We start from the raw sequence: 17,666 nt of genomic DNA on the forward strand, positions 1-17,666 counted from the left end.
TCTTTTCCTTGTTAGTCTTCTTGCTACTCCTCTTCTTCCTCTTCATTCACCTTCACCTTCTGTTTTTTCTCTTCTGCTTTTCCTTATACTATTTCTAAATCTTTTCCTTATACCATTAAAGATTTTTACTCTTTTTCTACTTCTTCTTCTTTTTGTTCCCGTTCTTCTTCCTCTTATTCTTATTCTTATTCTTATTCTTATTCTTATTCTTATTCTTATTCTTATTCTTATTCTTATTCTTATTCTTATTCTTATTCTTATTCTTATTCTTATTCTTATTCTTATTCTTATTCTTATTCTTATTCTTATTCTTATTCTTATTCTTATTCTTATTCTTATAAGAATATATTCTTATTCTTATTCTTATTCTTATTCTTATTCTTATTCTTATTCTTATTCTTATTCTTATATTCTTCATCCTTATATCCTTATCCTTATTCCTTATCCTTATTCCTTATCCTTATTCCTTGTCCTTGTCCTTGTGCTTGTGCTTGTCCTTGTGCTTGTCCTTGTCCTTGTACTTGTCCTTGTCCTTATCCTTGTCGTTATTCATATTCGTACTCCTGAGATGGTATTGCCAGGCTGGCAGCGGCAGCGGGTGACTCTGACGGTGCCTTGGCAGTGGAGCATGGGCTGGGACGCAGCGCTGAGCCCCTGGCAGCAAGTGTCCCCATGGCCGCGGCTCTGGGGCTGGCACAGGGCGCCCTTTGGCCTCGGGGAGCCGCCCGGGGGTGCTGGGGAGCAGCCGGGGCCGGCCGGGCCCGCAGGGACACGCGCAGGCCGAGGCGGCCCGTGCGGCTCCCTCAGGGCGCCGGGCAGGCCGCGGGCCGGCCGCCATCGGCAGGCCCGGTGCTGCTGGCAGCTGGCATTAATCCTCGGATCGTGCCGCCAGGCAGGGGCAGCGGAACAGCCCCCGCAGCGCCCGCAGCGCCCGCCCCGAGAGCCAGCGGCGTTTCCTGCGGGGCAGCCCCTGCCCAGGGCTCGGCTCCAGGGCACAAGCCTCCCCTGGGATGGGCATGTGGAAGCCATCTTGGGCTAACGCTACCAGTCTGTGCTGCTTGGCCTCCTCATCTTCCTCATTCAGGTCCAGGACACTGATTTTGTCCCAGTCGTCCTCCAGCTGCAACCAGGCCTTGAGCCAGGGGCTCAGGACACGTCTGTTTTCCCAGCCATGCGGTGACAGATTTTGGACACTTTTGTCTTCCCAGCTGGACTGCTCCAAGGGTCTTCTCTGACCTTTGCCTTTGGACATCTGGCTCCTGCCTTCTCTCTGGGACATTTGCTTTCTGCAAACTTCCAAGTCGTAGCGTGCCTGTTGGCTTGTGCCTTCTCCTGGGGACAGCAGCTGCTCAAGAGATTCTTCCCAGTCAGAAATCTCCTGGCAGTTCTCAATGTCTCCCAGGGACAGGTCTTGCTCCCTACATTCCTCCCAGTCAGAGACTACAGGGGAAGGCTCCATCTCTGGTGGGGAGGGATCTTGCTCCCTAAGTTCTTCCCAGTCTGAGAAGTCCCAGTAGCTCCCGGATTCCCCTTGGCACAGCTCTGGCTCAAGGCCTTCATCCCAGTCCAAGAGCTCCAGGGAGCTACGGGCACCTCCTGGGTACAACTCAGCACAGCCTTCCCCTGGAGTCCCCCGCTGGCCTTGCTTCCCCTCCCCTCGGGTGAGCTCTGCCTCCTCCTCCTCCATGCTGAACTGGAGAAAGAGAAGGTCCCCATGCAAGGCCCCCCTCCTCCCTGTCCTTGGCCCCACCGAGCCCCTCTCGGCCTCCTCCTGCTGCCCACTCGAGGCCGGGGCTCTGCAGGGGCCGGGCCAGGGCCGGTGGGGCTGGGAGTTGGCCTTTGCCTTGTCCTCCTCCATGGCTGCCGTGTTGTGATGCAGACAGGTCTCACACACAGCGACACAGCCGCTCTGCTGGCACTGCCCAGCCCCGGGCCCGCAGTGTCCCTTATATACCCCCAGCCGGGGCGGCTCTGCCATGTCAAAGGACTGTGGCCCCATCACAATGTCCTGCATCACCGAGGGCTGTGACACAAGGTGCCTGGGTCACAAAGGCCACCCCGGCACCGCTGGAGCAGCCCAAGGCTCTGGGAATGGCTGGAGCAGGGCCGGCCTTGGGGCTCGCAGCCCCTGGGTGTGAGGCGCTGAGTGAAATGGTCAGCAAGGGCTGGGCCCGAGGGAAGGGGCGAAGGAGACCTTGTGTCAGAGCAGCGGTGTGGGGGTTATTGAAATGGGCATGGCAGAGACAAGGCCGGGGAGAGAGAGAGTGAGAAACAAAGAGAGAAACATGAGGATGTTTAGTCACTACTGACTCTGGGCAGATTAGTCCTTACTGGAAATGAAAGACCCGCAATTTCATTGTGCAGCCAATTTTAGGACAGGGCCCCATAATATCTAATGAGCACTGCAGAGATAATATACTGTTTGGAATAACCGTATGTATATCTTGATACAGCTCAGCAGTGCTATTTCTGTAAAATGTTTTGAAATCTTCACTGATTTCCTTTGTTTCAAATGGTATTATTAAGGAAAAGGTGTAAAACCATATTTTGTTCTGAGTTTTGTGTATAGATCACTCAAATATATCCGTCTATTTTACCAGTAACTGTGAAGACTGTAACATGGACTATATCTCCAGTTTTGGGTGCTGCCCTCAGGGATAAGATGAAACCAAATACTGAAACTTTGGAAGGAACAAATGAAAGGTTCAGACTCCTGAAAAACAAATTCTGAGGTATGGTGGAGGTGAGACATAAAGAATTGAACATGTGTCAGAAGGAGGAGATAGAAATGTGTTGTGTTTCCTGTTCCTGGTTAGACAGGGAGCAGGAAGTGTGAGCTGGAGAAGGAAAGTTTAGTACAGATATTAAAAAAATGCACCAAAAACTTCATCAGACTGATTAGGCACTGTTGTCCATGTTTCAGTTTCAAAGGTCTTTAATTACACATTAGGCTGAGCAATAACTGAGGGGAAGTGGGTGTTCTGAACAACCTCCCCAAGGTGTGTGCTACCTCTTTGTCTGTCTTGCCCTCGGGTTATGCTGCATTATTTCCTTCTGGTTTTTCACCTTTCCTGACAGCCTAAAGTCTCCCTGGCCCTTTGTCAAACTGCCTGGTGCTCCACAGGTAAACGTGCTGCATTGATTTAGTTAAGGCTGGTTTGAAATACTTAAGCTTGGTTTGCTTTTAGCTGAGCTGCATTCCAGACCTCTTATCACCTCATTTTTATTTATTATTTATTTTTTTTTAAAGGAAGGAATTCAGGCTAATTAGGTCAAGTCCTTCAGGTCTGTTTCCAGTGAGCTTTTCAGTTTTGTAAGTAGAAGAGCTCTGTACTTCTGATTTTTCTCATTAAAAGTTTGTTGATTATTTCTGGAAGAACCAATTCAGATGCCCTGAGAGACAAATATGGGATTGCAAAACAGTCCTGGTTAGATCTCTAATGCTTCAAGCATGCTTAATTTCCATTTCTAGGTGATTTAGTCTTGCATCAGATTCTTCAAAGAATCCTATTTGGTTTTCAGCTTGGACATAGAGATTATATTTCATCTTTATACCATTACTAGCCACCCTTTATGTAAAAATAAGGAAAGCATTACTGATATGTGAATGTTTCAAGGAAATGAGATTTTCTAAAAAAAATATAATTTAGAACTTCTGATCTTTGAATATTTTTTTAGATATTTATACATAAAAGCAGATAATTTAATAAAATAAGCTGTGGCAGGCAAAGCTTATTTCTAATAGCAGTACTCCAAAGCTGAAACTTTACAAAAGGAGGAGAATGAGCATGAAATTTGCCCCCATCAATACTTTTCTCAGTTTCCTTTTAGATGTTCCATGATCAACTCAGTGCTGACACATGTATTTTAACAATAACAGCAAACCTTTCCACTCAGAATGGTATGTTTATTTCTTGGCTTCCCAGTGTGCTTCAAAAAATAAAGATCCTTATAAACTTCAAGATTTGTTGGTTGCATTTTGTCAAGCTGAAAGGAATTTAACACCCAGTTCCAGGAAACAAATGGTTGTGTCAAGGATTCCCAGGGCACTTGGAAATAAGAAACTTATTCCATATTTGTCATCCACATCCCTTCAAATCACTGACTCTTGTTTCTCCAAAGTGAAGTGAGAGTACAGGGAGAGGACACAGTGAATTATGTTCAGGTGATCACTGTGTTAATATCCAAACACAGAACATTATATTTTATTTCTATTGTGTTGGATCTTACCTAAAGCTCTGAAGTAGTTGCAGTAGATAATCTATTTTCCTTTTATCTCTCAAGTACTAAAAATTTATTTGGAAATGTGATGTACAAATCTTTATAAGCTTAATCTGTGGCTGACATTATCTGGCACTCAAAAAATCATAACAAAAATGTTTATTTCCACTGAACAGATTGCCCAGTCTGAATTGTTAGTTACAAAGAGCATCATAAGAAACTTCAAGATACGTGGAACTGCTGTCTAATTTAGACAGCATTCTTTACGGCCTCCAAAAATAATGTCACTTGCTGTACTGACTTTTAAAGATGCTTATTCTCTAAAATTAACCTCCTCTAAACCAACATTGGTGGTAAACAGAATGAAATTTACTCAAATCCTTAAGTTTGGCTTCAGAAAGAAATAAATTAAGAGTAAATAACATGTATTAATAGGACTATTAACAGAGAATTGACATTACTGCCACCATTTCCTTAAGAATTAAAATCTCCTGTGAAGTAGCATCCCCTAGATGTAGTTGGAAAACTCCCATATTTAAAACTTCCTGTAATAAAATTTCAGTTTTGCTCCAGGGTTCAAATTTCCCATTAGAAAAGCTTAAATAATTTGCTTTAGGAGAATTGAGCATATATTTATCAGTGTTTATTATTCTTGCAAGACCCTATGGTATTTAGTAAGGATGCAGTTTAAGGATATATTTACCTTCTGCTGTTTTCTGTGGAAGTTTTGTTGGACTTACAAAGCACTTTAAATTCTTCAATTAACTGGCAAAAAGTATTAGAGAAAATAGTGTGGGTTTTATTGCAAAGTAGAAACTTATGAAAAGAAGGAGAGGTGAGGTTTGTAAATTACAATTTCCATAAGGGTTGACATCCACACAGAGAAGGAAAACTGGTTTTGAGCAAAGCAGCAGCAAACCTGACTTAGTCCAGCAAGTCACATTTCTGGAACATGGAATTTTGGGGCCTTTCTGAACCCGTTCTGTTAACACTACAAGATCAAAGCAGTGGCCATGGAATTAGGATCTTTCCTGGGAAGAAAATTCATTTTTTAGAGCTCCCTTCTCCCTTTTTCTCTCATTGCTCTGCACCCAGACTGGGTTATTTCTTCAGCTTCTCTCTGTGGTTTAGAATTCTAATGCCATTAATTGTCCAGGAGAATTTATTCCTTAGAAGGAAGAGCCCCTGCTGACATGAGGGAGGTGAATTTAAAGGAAATGCTGCAAACTTGGTAGGACTAAAATAATTGCAATGTAAAAGGGAGAAATTAAATGCCAGTTTTTATTTCCATGCGTGCCTCAAAACATCTAAATGCACCTTGTGCAAGGAGGCTAATTTCCTTTATTGTAATTGTCTCCTCTTCCACCACTCTGTCTTTTTGGATATTTTCCCCTTCATTAATATAAACAAATTGCTAATCGAGTGGCCACCAGCAATCTACTGTTACATCAGTCATCAACCCAGGAAAATTGGTTCCCTTGATTATGTGACATAATCACCTGAAAAACAATCTGAAGGAAGTTTTGTTGTTATCTGTTCCCGTAGCTAAGAAATGTTTTTCTTTCAGACAGCAGAGCTTCATACTTGTTTACTTTCTCAGCTTTTATTTTCCAGAATACTCCCCCCATCATTCCCCATTGTCCTCCAGCTTGCTCACAGGCTTGTGTGCACCTACATAAGCCAGATGTTCTCCTCTCATATTCTCCACAATGGTTATTTTTAAGAGTTAATTGAACCCTGCGAGATCAGGCTTTGTTGTGGTTTTGCAGAGAGGTTCCATGCACAGGAGCTATTTAGGGAGGATATACAGGAGGCGAGCACAAAGGGCTTTCAAATCCCTATTATCCTGCCTATGGAATGCTTTTGGAGTGTTTCTGTATTTCTGGTGATACGGTTTTTTACCCTACAGTGCCCTGCAGTCCCTGGGCAGTTTGTAGCTGCTGACATAACAAAGATGGGAAAAGTTTGTGAGCTGGGTAGTTGTGACTATCACAGGATGAAAGTGAAGAGAAAGGTGATCTATATTTAGATTTGTTTTGCTGCTGTTTAAGACTCTCCTAATCCTTACTCAGAGGAACAGTGCAAGTAAAAGTATTAGAAATATTTGCTGCATGGTATTTGTTGACTATAGAAAGCTTCTTAATGAAAATATTGTCCAGTAACAATATACCCCACTGTATCATTCATTTTAGGCTGAAATATCCATTGATTTTGAAAAGATACTATTTCTTTTCAATCTGTGAGTGTTCAGAGTAGGTACAAGTGATTATGATTTTTAAAGTGGAATTCAAAACTATTTATTGCTGTGGTGTCTATAATAAATACCACTACTAAAAGAGTATTTTTTCTAGGAGTGAAAGAAGAGGAAAGTTTGCCTCTCTTCTAGCCATTTTCTACAATAAGTACACAGAATATTCAGTGAAATTATAGCAATTAATTTACAGACAATTCTTAGCTAACAACACATTTTTAACAACTCCAGGGAGTACTGAGACGTAAACAGGTCTTCCCTCCAGATTTGTGGTACTGTTTTAACTTTTCAAGAATAAATGAAAATTCTTATGTCAGAGTAACAGGCATTTGATTATCTCCAGCCAGGGATATTTGCCAGCTGCTCTTTCCCCAGATGCATTCCTTTTTAATTGTTCTTTAAAACTGTCTTAGAAGCCAGGGAAAGAAAACCCCAAAAATTGTCAAAAATTAAATCAATGGATTTTGTCTCTTGTGAACAGAAATTGGAACATAAATTGCTGGAATCTCTAGGGTGAAATCCAACATTCACTGTAAAAAAAAAAAAAGCATTTTACAATTTAATGTACAATGTGGATTACAGCCAGGACTACTGACTTTTTTTGGCTCTGCAAAGACAATCAGGAGAAAATTTGGCTTATATTTTGGTTTTCTTTCTTTTTGGTGGAGAATCACTTCTGTGGCAGGAGGGGAAGGCTCAAGAATGGAAAAGAAAGACTGTTGAAAATAAAATTTTGGCAAAACTAATAGAAAAACAAATAAGGAGCTGGCCTCCAAGACAGTCCTATAGGCATAGGACAAGCAGTAAATTTATACTGGAGAGACTGCTATGCATTTTACATCTTCAGCTGGAGCTGAACTATTTGCTGATTAAATATTGCTATTGCCAACACCTTTGCTTCATCCTTGCTTTATTATATATTTATGTGACAAAATCAGACTTCTTGTTACTGGAAATAGTCCACTTGTCAGAGGAAGGACCACTTACCAAGATGCATGAATATTTTTAACATGTTTTGAGCCCCTGTAAATGAAAATTCCCGCTCAAATCTACTTTGATGTTTCTCAAGCAGAGTGGAATAATTGGGCGGGAAAAAATATTCATGAGCAGTTCTTTATTCATAACATCTCTGGGATCTTAGTGATGCTAACATTCAAAGCAAATATTAGAGTGCAAGTGTTAAAATTTATGTTCAAAATGTTTGGCTTTCTAAGGAAAGGATCTGAGATTCTCATCATGCACACATGAGCACTAATGATGGTCCAAATGATGCATGTCTTTAATACCCATCTGTCAGCTCCTAGTTTCAATGCAGGGCTAAAAAAGAAAGAAAATAAAAATTGAATTTTGGTGCAGAGCATTATTTTGGTATGTAAAATAAGATAATTTCCAAGTAGAAATTTCCAAAAGACAATTATATTGTTGCTTCATATCCTTTACCTTTTTTTCAAGCATAAAGTTTTCCTTAGACACTGAAAATGTAATTTTTGAGGGTTTAACCTCAAAGCTAAGTGTATACTGATCAAAAAGGAAATGCATTTTTGAGACAAACTTTGTTAATACAGGAATGATGAAATAGTAGAATAAATAACAAGAAACACAGAACCACAGAATGGTTTGGGTTGGAATTAAAGACCATCTAGTGCCACCTCTAAATCCTGAAATGAGCTGATATGCTCTTTATATCTGGTTCTGTTGCATGAATTACTTGCTATTTTAGACATGCATTATATTTTGCATTAAAGAAGTGAGACTCAAGGTTTTGAATCCCTTTTAATGAAGAAGATGATGGAACAGAAGAGAGGAAAGGTGATGTTTCATTCTTAGGTTTGCTGTCTAGGGAGCAAAAGATAACTGAGCTACCTCAGCAGGGACTGGAAATGTCCAAGAATGAGATTAGTAAGAATTAATTAGACTTGAGAGTTATCAGATTATCAGCTCCCCACTGGCAAACAAAACAATCCTGAAAAATCTCAGGCAATGCATCTGGATGGAGGTAACTCTGTGTTTCAGAGGGTGGGGGAATGTGGCTGAGGGGCACCCACCTGTCAGATCAGAGCTGATGGGGCATGGGAAAGAGTAAGGGGAATTTGTGTGGGAGTGAGGATGAAATGCAAGCAAGAATGAGATTAGTAAGAATTAATTAGACTTGAGAGTTATCAGATTATCAGCTCCCCACTGGCAAACAAAACAATCCTGAAAAATCTCAGGCAATGCATCTGGATGGGGGAAACTCTGTTTCAGAGGGTGGGGGAATGTGGCTGAGGGGCACCCACCTGTCAGATCAGAGCTGATGGGGCATGGGAAAGAGTAAGGGGAATTTGTGTGGGAGTGAGGATGAAATGCAAGCACTCATTTATTTTCAGGAAAGGTGCTTGTGTTTATAGTAGGATACAGGATAAATAGCATTGAGTGCAACTGAGGAATTAATAGGAGATATCTCAAGAGAAAATAGTGAAAAATTTATCTCAAGAGAAAATAGTGTGGTATTTCGGATGAGATGGACGATATTTGCAATGTGCACAATTTCAAAAGTTCCCTGTAAAACTGAAAATTAAGTTGCATAATCATCCTGGCTGCATTGAGATTGCTTTAGTGAAGGCCAGAAAGAGACAGTGCGGAAAAGTAACAATTTCCCCAGGGCAAACAGATCTTATTTTATATCAGTGCCCTGTAAGTGTGTAGAGAGAAAACAAAAATAGCTAAGATGCAACCCAAAGTGTAAGTAAAGAGGACATTCAAGAATAGAATAATGTATTTATATATATATATGTATTAAGAAAAGAAGTATATTGACATTCTTTTATAACCTCCCAAACACTTTGGATTTGCCTAAATTGTGAAGAATTCTACAAAGTTTAACTAATATTGCTAATATTTACAACAGGGCTTGTTGGGTATTTTTTTTTGTGTTGTTGGTTTATTTTTCCCCAAAAGATTTTTCAACTACATTAGCTATGAATTCAAAGTGGATTTATTTACAACCACTTTATTTAAATCTCATGTGGGAGCCCAACAAAATTCAAATTATATTACAGTTGTTGTGTTGCTTTTATGGTAGATTAAATGACCTTTTCAAAGAAAGAGATGAAATTGGTTTGATATCGCATGGCATGGACACATCCATACTCTAATCCCCAAAGTATTTACACATCAATTTTTTAGTCATTTGCTGAGATATCTCCCTGGGTATTAAACTTAGGACAGTTTGTCCTCTCTTTAACTATTTTTGAAGACAAAGAGTGTCAATGCCCTTTTTCAGTTCTCCAGGGTCATTCATTTCCCATTACTTCTCACACATGATCATCAATAATTCAGAAATTGTATCAAAATAAATATCACCAGATCCTCTGACCGGAATGAGTTTAATCTAACCACATATCCTTTGATCTGTGTTTTCCTTTTTCTGATTTAAAAAAAACCCTTAAGCTACTAAGAGGGTCTTGAATACACTTGGCTTTTTTCAGCGTCCTCTTTTTTTTTCTTTTTCCCAAGCAGTTCACCTGTGTTTTCCTTTCCCTTTCTTGCTTTCCTGTGTTGTTTCTTAGTACTTGTCCTTGGTTTTTTGTGCCTTCTCTCCATTTCATTACAGTCTTTCAGATTAAACCCAAAGCGACTGTGCTGTAATTTTAATTTTCATTCTTTGTCTTTTAAAGATCCCTTTTAGATTTTGGAGGGGCCAAAATGAACAATTTTCATTGTACAGCTCTTTTCTTCCCCTTACTATATGTCTCTTTATCATCTATCTTCAGTGTAGAGAGAAAATAAAAAAAGATAATATGCAACCCAAATTTTATTTATTTTATTATCCCACTTCTGGACTGTATTCCTGATTTAAAACCATCCAGATTTTGTTGCCTGGACTATTATATCTGGCAGTTCATTTTCTCCTTCAAATCTGCTTGTGTTCTCTCTGTGCATTTAAGGCCAGACAAACCCTTCTGAATATTACTCCTTCCTTTCTGTCTTTCCCTTTCCAGTTTTGTATCCTAGCCACTCTCCAAACTGGGTAACTAAAGCCTGGATGGCTGAGCTGGAGTTTCACCTAGGGCAGCCACTATTCCCTGGCCAGGAAAGCTATAAACCCTCTCGACCTGCATGCATCATAAACCTTGACCTTCATTTCACCAAAACCAGCTGAAATTCCAAAATACTGTATTTCCATCTAAAAATTCCTATAAAATTAATTTCTAATTACATCCTTGCATGGCATCATTTGTGGACTAATGACTATGAACCTTGTAGACTGCCTTAATATTTTCATATACATATACATATATATACACACACATATATATATATATGCATAAACACACAGAACCTTCTGGTACACCTATTTTTTATTATTCTTCTTCTACCTGAAACATCTTTGTTGCAATTTTATTTTTAATGAGATAGCAGCTGAGAGATGCCTTTCCCTTCATTTTAATCTAACTCCACATTAGCCAGGCTAGGAGTAGGAAGAGGAATGCCAAACAGCAGAGTAAAATCTGGAGTTACTGCCCTTTTACAATTTTAGGATAACTTGGAATAAGACATATCCAGAAGATTCTGAGCTATATGGACTGAAATTTTTAAATTTTCCAGGCTAGGAAGCCACAAGCCTTATCACTTAATGATCATTGCTTTCAAAGATGAAAATTCAGAGCTCCTTTTTTTTTTTTTTGGTCAAAAGCTGATGCCAACATTCATCTGATGCAGGAAATTAAATCAGTTCTAGCCCTAGGATCCAGAAATATGTCAATAGCTGAAGTGCTTTACAAGAACAGCATTATAAGTTTATGTGTACAGCATATGATGAATTTTGCCTTATGTATGCTCGTGGCAGAATACAGTGAAGAAATATGATAGTGACACAAAGCAGTAGCAGTGTCTGGGTCCAATTTCTATCTTTTTTTATTCTTTTTCTTCGCCCCCTCAGGAAACAGAATGTGGCATCTGATATAATGCATGCAAATTATACCCCCAAACCATATTGTCTGGTTCCTCTGCTCCTGCAATAAAAAATTTGCTAAAGAAAGACTAACTTCCAATCTGGTTTGGTAAAACACCCAATTACATTCAAGTTACATTAAGAGCTGAATGTGTAGGAGTATGATAAGAAGATTTAATGACCTACAGCATATAATTAAAAGGAAAAAAATAAAGGAGCATCTCTACATGCTCTTTATTCTCAAAGGTAGTTATCCAACAGCGCTTAATTCTGTCCCATGCCACTTACCAAGATAAATGTTTGTTATCTTTGCATTCAAATCATCCAGCTTTCTCAGGCATGCAGAGAGCAGCTCCTCACTTCTTATCCCCAGTGCCTTTGCCTACAAGCTGCATGCTCCACAAAAGCTTCCAGCTTCATTTGAGAGGAAAACCTTATTTGACTCTTCACCACTTGTAGAACAGATTTTTTCTGTTCTCTGCAGCTGTGTGAAATGTGATTTTTAATTTAATTTTATTTGATTTTTTTTTTTAATATTTTATTATTAAAAAGGAATTCAGTGGAGAGATCCAAGTACCTAAGCTTTTTTAATTGCTCTGATATATCAGGTACCTTTCACAGGAAGGAGCAGAGGGAAAACCTCAGGCAAACCATGCCATTGAGGAGCAGAAGGTGAAGTTCAAGAAGACATGGTACATAATATAAAATAAAATTTCATCCCAATATCCAGAGGGCACTATCTTCCCCAAAACATAGTTTTTGTCAGATTTTCAATGTCATCAGTAGCACCAAATGCACCTGCTGACAATTTTTACCTTCATAAACAAGCAGACAAGAAAAATGAGACAATGGTTTTTGAGTTCCTATCCCATTTCCAGCATTTTTTTTTTTTTAAATTCTGACCTCAGTTAGAATTAAAAGGGTGGCAAAAGGCTTTGTCTCTTTTTGGTCATGTCTGGCATGAGCTTATGCCTCCATTTGGGGCTAAATAGTGAGCACTGAAACTGGAAGGAGGGGGAGATCAGTTTTAACAGGAGACTGAGGTAAATCTTGGAAAATTTCCCATGTGTGTGCCAGTTCCCAGCCCCCTCAGTAAGCCTGGCAGCCAACATCTGAACAACAGTTTGGGGAAGGATTTTCAGGTCTCTTTAAAATGGTCATTTGCTTATTTTACACTTTAAGTTTTCTCTTTTTACCAGCTCTGTTTCCAGTCTTTCATCGACATCCTGGCTGTTTACGTGATGAAACTGCTTTCACTTTAATTCTATCTTGTTAAACCCCTGTGATTTTCACACACATAAGGTAATCATTTTACTAAAGAGGAACGCTGCATATCAAGGGAAAGCTCTTTGTGCTATAATCCAAGATAAATTAGATCTTCCAGGGAAATGTTAGAGGTCAGCTATTACAATGTACTAGGGAAAGCAGCATATTATTTGCCAGCCTTTATTTCAGAAGTGACTGAATTATTTTGATTAGTTTTCTCTAGTAAAGCACAGTCTTGAAATGTCATGTTAAAGGTCTTGACATAAACTGCAGGGAAAGGAAAAAGACCTGTAAAGTAGAATCTGTAGGTACAAGCTTGTATGTTAGCCAACATATATTTTGAAACATTTTTCAGTTATTCAAATATGAATAAATTTTTGGACATGAGCTGTTTTCTGGTGTCTTTGAGTTTGTTTTTTTTCCATGTTATTTGTACCAGACTTATGAATTTATTTTGTTTCCTATGCCTAGAGAAATAAAAATCTTTTTGCTCTCTGCTTTAAGCAAAGAAATCAGAATTGTGCAATGTTCACAAGATGGTGTAAGGACACTTGACTTGGTGAAGAAATTTTTTTCAGAAGGGGTTTTCCAAAAAATTTATAGCGCATGTAGTAGCAGCAGTTGGTAGACAATATTAAATGCACTTCAGATTTACCATTCTATTAAGGAAAATATTGCAAGAATCTGAAGGGCTGTGTGTTTTCTTGACTCAGATTGTGCCTGAGATTCTTGCACCCCTTTGCTATGTGCTAATGGATGAAGCTGGATATCAAGCCAGAAAGATTGACTATTTACAGCTTTCCAGCAGGAAAAGAACCTCTTTGCTCATCCATTTCTCATTTTCCAAATAGGAAGGTGAAAGAAAATGGAAAAACATCAATATGTGAAAGTTTAACATTTTCCTTTAATTTTTTTTCTGTACTACTGTTCTAAGTAACCGGAGGGTGTCTTGAGCCTGTGCTTTATTTTCATTCCTGTCCCCTGTCACCACCATCCCCCTCAAAAAAAAAAATAAAAATCCTAAAACTGTTAAAAAACCCAACAAAACAAGAAAAAAACCCAAACTGTCAAACACTAACATGAAATTCAAGTTATCAGAGGAAAACTGATACCAAGTATGTGACCATGTATTTTTACAAGTACAAAATGCTTCTAAAATTGAACAACTGTACTAATTAAAGGTGATTTACAGACACACAGCTAATACTGTAGTTTTGGAGAGTAACATATAATTCAAGCTCTTATCTCCCAAAAATGTTGTTCTGTTGTGTATTTTTAATGGAATTTTTCTTTTTGCTTTGGTTATATGTTTTCTTACTCTGTGCAGAAGGTAGGTGACATGTTCACGACATTTTCTGTTCCTTTTATTTGTGTAAACATTTGCTGATCTACAAGCATGAGAATTACTGAAGTATATTGCCAAATAAGGGTTTGTTTCTTACTATAATTAACAGCTATCTGTTAAGCTATTATTTTTTTTAATATTCTTTGATTCAGCCTCTAATTTATTTGTCAGGTTTATTTCCTCTCTTCCCTCCCTGACATTTTCAGCTGAGTAGTGCTGTACTGTGTATATATTTTGTGGTTTCAGTCCACTTGGGGCACAGGTGATAAGTGACACTTTCTCCCTCTGAAATCTAGGACTGGGATGGGAGAGCTGGATTGCCACCTCCTTGTCAGTGCTGATTCTCACCTGAGGCTTTTCCTCATCTTTACAGCTGCTTCTGTCCTGAATCCAGGAATGCTGCCTCCTGCTAATGAAAACATTCTGGCAAATCCAAAACTCCCCAAAAGTGCTGTGGTTTAAAATGCAGTAATCCTAATCTGTCATCTGTGTATTTCTTTCATTGAACAATGCAGATACATAACTTTTTAAGTCCCATGCCACTTGAACATATGGAAACAAAACTTTTTGTAACCTTCCGAGATTTGCAGAGATTGAAAGCAAGAAATACTACCCAGACTGAAACTTATAGGAAGCAAATAAATTTAATTGCACTTGGAACTCCAAATTATGGTTTAAGGGGCATAAAAGTAAAGCATTGTTTTCTTGGCTTGGAATCCAAGAAAAGAAAATATTGGAAGCTCCTTGACCATCCAGAAATGGACTATTAAGAGGTAGAAAAATTTGAACCATGGGCACAATAAACAGCCAGGGCTTCCTGAGGATGTGGGGAACCCCACACATTCTGTTGGGCAGAGGTCTTTGCCTGTTGAGGCTGTTGAAAATGAGATGGGGCTCAAGAAGAGCTGTCAATACAGCTTTCACTGTAAATGGAAGGCGTGGAAAAGAGTTTTAGGTTCAGACTTATGTGGGAACAAATCAAAGCAGAATCTGATTAATTCAATCCCAGTTCAAATTTCCCTGCCTAAAAGGAACAGAGAAGAGTATGACTTGGGGCTAACCATACTGAAAGTGTTTGTTAAGTTCACAATATATGTGCATAAGAGATAATTACTTGTGTTGTCATTTAATTTAGCAATTTCTGCAAAAAAAGCTGCTGATACCTTGATGAGGAAAAAAAACAACAACCCAAAACAAACAAATCAAAAATCCCCCACCACAAATGTACAAGCCCCCTTGGAGTCAGCAGAAATTAGTCAACAGGAATTATTGAAGAGAGACAATGTTAAATGACAGTGAGAAAATATCTGAGAAGTCTGTGATGCAAGGATTCCATGTTTTTGTGACTGTATAAAAATAAATTTTATATTTTCTTCCCTTGTCATGTTTTTTCCTCTTATATCTTCCTCATGCTGTTCTGTCACCACCTTGCACTTGAATGCAGGGTGGTGTCATTCTCATTATCTTTTTCTAGTTCCATTCTCATTCTCAAGTCCTTGCCTTTATTCCTATTGTTCCAGGGCATTTCTAAATTACTGAGAAAAAAGTAGGCAAAAAACCAAACTGGAATCTAGATGTTTCACTTGTGGTGGCATTAGAAACCACCACATTAGATTCTGTGATTCAATGCTTCTGAATCCATGACTCCATGATTCTGAGATACTGATAATTCTATGATTCCCTGATTTATTATTTAATTATTCAGTTATACCATGGTTCTGTAATCATGTAGTTTTTTTGTGTCTGTGAGGCATTGATTTTATGACTCCATGACTCCCTGATTCTCATTTATTATTGAATTGTTCTGTTTATCTGAGTGTAGGTTTCCATGCTTCTGTGATGCAATTTTTCTGTGGTTTCCTCATTCTTTGATTCCATTACTCTATGATTCAATGGTTCCGTGACTTCACAATCCTATGGCTCTATGATTTCATGTTCCTATGGTTGTCTTTGTGATGCATGATTCCATGATTCCATGATTCCATAACTCTGTGATGCATTGGCTCTATGATTCTATGAATCCATGTCTACAAGTTGCAATGATTCCATGACTCCATGCCCCTGTAATTCCTTTGATTCCTTGCATCCACGATTCCATAATTCTCCATGTCTATGATGCAGTGATTCCATGTTTTTATGACTCCACAACTCCCTGATTCCATGTTGGATTATTTTCTGATTTTGTGGTTGTGTGATTCCATGGCTCTTGTGCTGCAGTTGTAATGATCCCACTGTTCTTTAATTCCATTACTCCATTATTGTGATGCAATGATTCTTTGATTCCCTGATGTAATGATGCAAATATTCCATGATTCTATGATTCATGAGTATGTGGCTCACTGACTCCATGATTTTATCATTATTTGATCAAATGATTGCACAATCCCTTGTTACCATGATTTTTCTATTGCTTGATTTTATGGTTTCATATTTCTGTGACTGTTATAGATCCTGAATCTATGATTCCAAGATTCTGTGATTCCATCATTCCTTAACTGATTCTGTGCAGTTTTAGCACTTTGTTTGCCTGATAAATCCAGCTTTTTTTTTTTTTAATCAAAGTCTGTGTTTTTCACCAGGCTTTTCATTCACATCATTAAAAAGTTGTTCTGAAAAGAGAAATGTCGCTATAAAGAACATACTTTTTTTTTTTTTTTCAGGTGAAATCGGCTTCTGAGCTGCTGCTGACCCTGAGCAACTCTTAAAAGTGAACAAAGCTGATGTAACTCCCTGTAACATGCAGGGGAAATTTAAGTTCAAGCCAAGTTGAGAAATAGTGTTAGCTCACTTTGATGGCTACATCCTGAAAGGTGATATCCAGTTTTGAAAAATTTATATGCCACTTTGATGTTGTCATGCTGGGAAGATGGGGGTTACAGAGGGATAATGAAAACACATTTTCTTCAGTGTCTGGCAGTTCTTTCCAGGGGCTGAGAGTCAGGGTGTGAGCACAGTGCAGGTTTAACCTAAATGTGAAGAATCCATGGTCAGAAAAGAGAGTCCAAAATGTCTTATGGAAATATTGCCACTCAGTGGGGAGCCCAAAGGTAAAGGAGCAAAGGTGATGTGTGAACAGTGTCCTTGGAAATCTCAGTTCTGGAAGTGGAGGAAGCAGGAACTAAGACCAAGGACTAAAAAGAAATATGATTTTTAACTTGCTCCCATTTTCAACATGAACATTATCTCCTCCATGGTCTGCCTGGGTAGAGTCCTAAAGGGTCAGATAAGGCTGTGCAGAATGGACTCCACTGAATCAGAAAAGGACATGAGAGCTCATTAAAAATGCAATGTCTTTGGAAACAAATAATGGTTCCATAATAAGATTCCTTGTGGGTGAATTGTGTTCAGTTACCTTAAAGGATATGAACCAAGGAGGAGATACTGGAGTATTGCAAACCTTAGCTTCAGGTCTTTAAAAACAAAAAAAACCCAAACCAAGCCAAAACAAAAAACCCTCAAACAAACAAACAAAAAAAAAATCCATCTCATCAAGGGAGAAGACCTTCTGCCCTTTGTAAAAGTTGGTCTGAAGGTATCATGGTTAGTTATATAGAAAGCACACATTTATTTTTAACAAAACAGGTACAGTTGCAACAGAATGAGGATAACATTAAAAATGTACAAATGTGGTTGTTAAATATCTGTAAGTG

The sequence above is a fragment of the Passer montanus genome, unplaced genomic scaffold (assembly GCF_014805655.1).
Source record: "Passer montanus isolate IOZ18808 unplaced genomic scaffold, ASM1480565v1 scaffold97, whole genome shotgun sequence".
NCBI classification, from domain to species: Eukaryota; Metazoa; Chordata; class Aves; order Passeriformes; family Passeridae; genus Passer; species Passer montanus.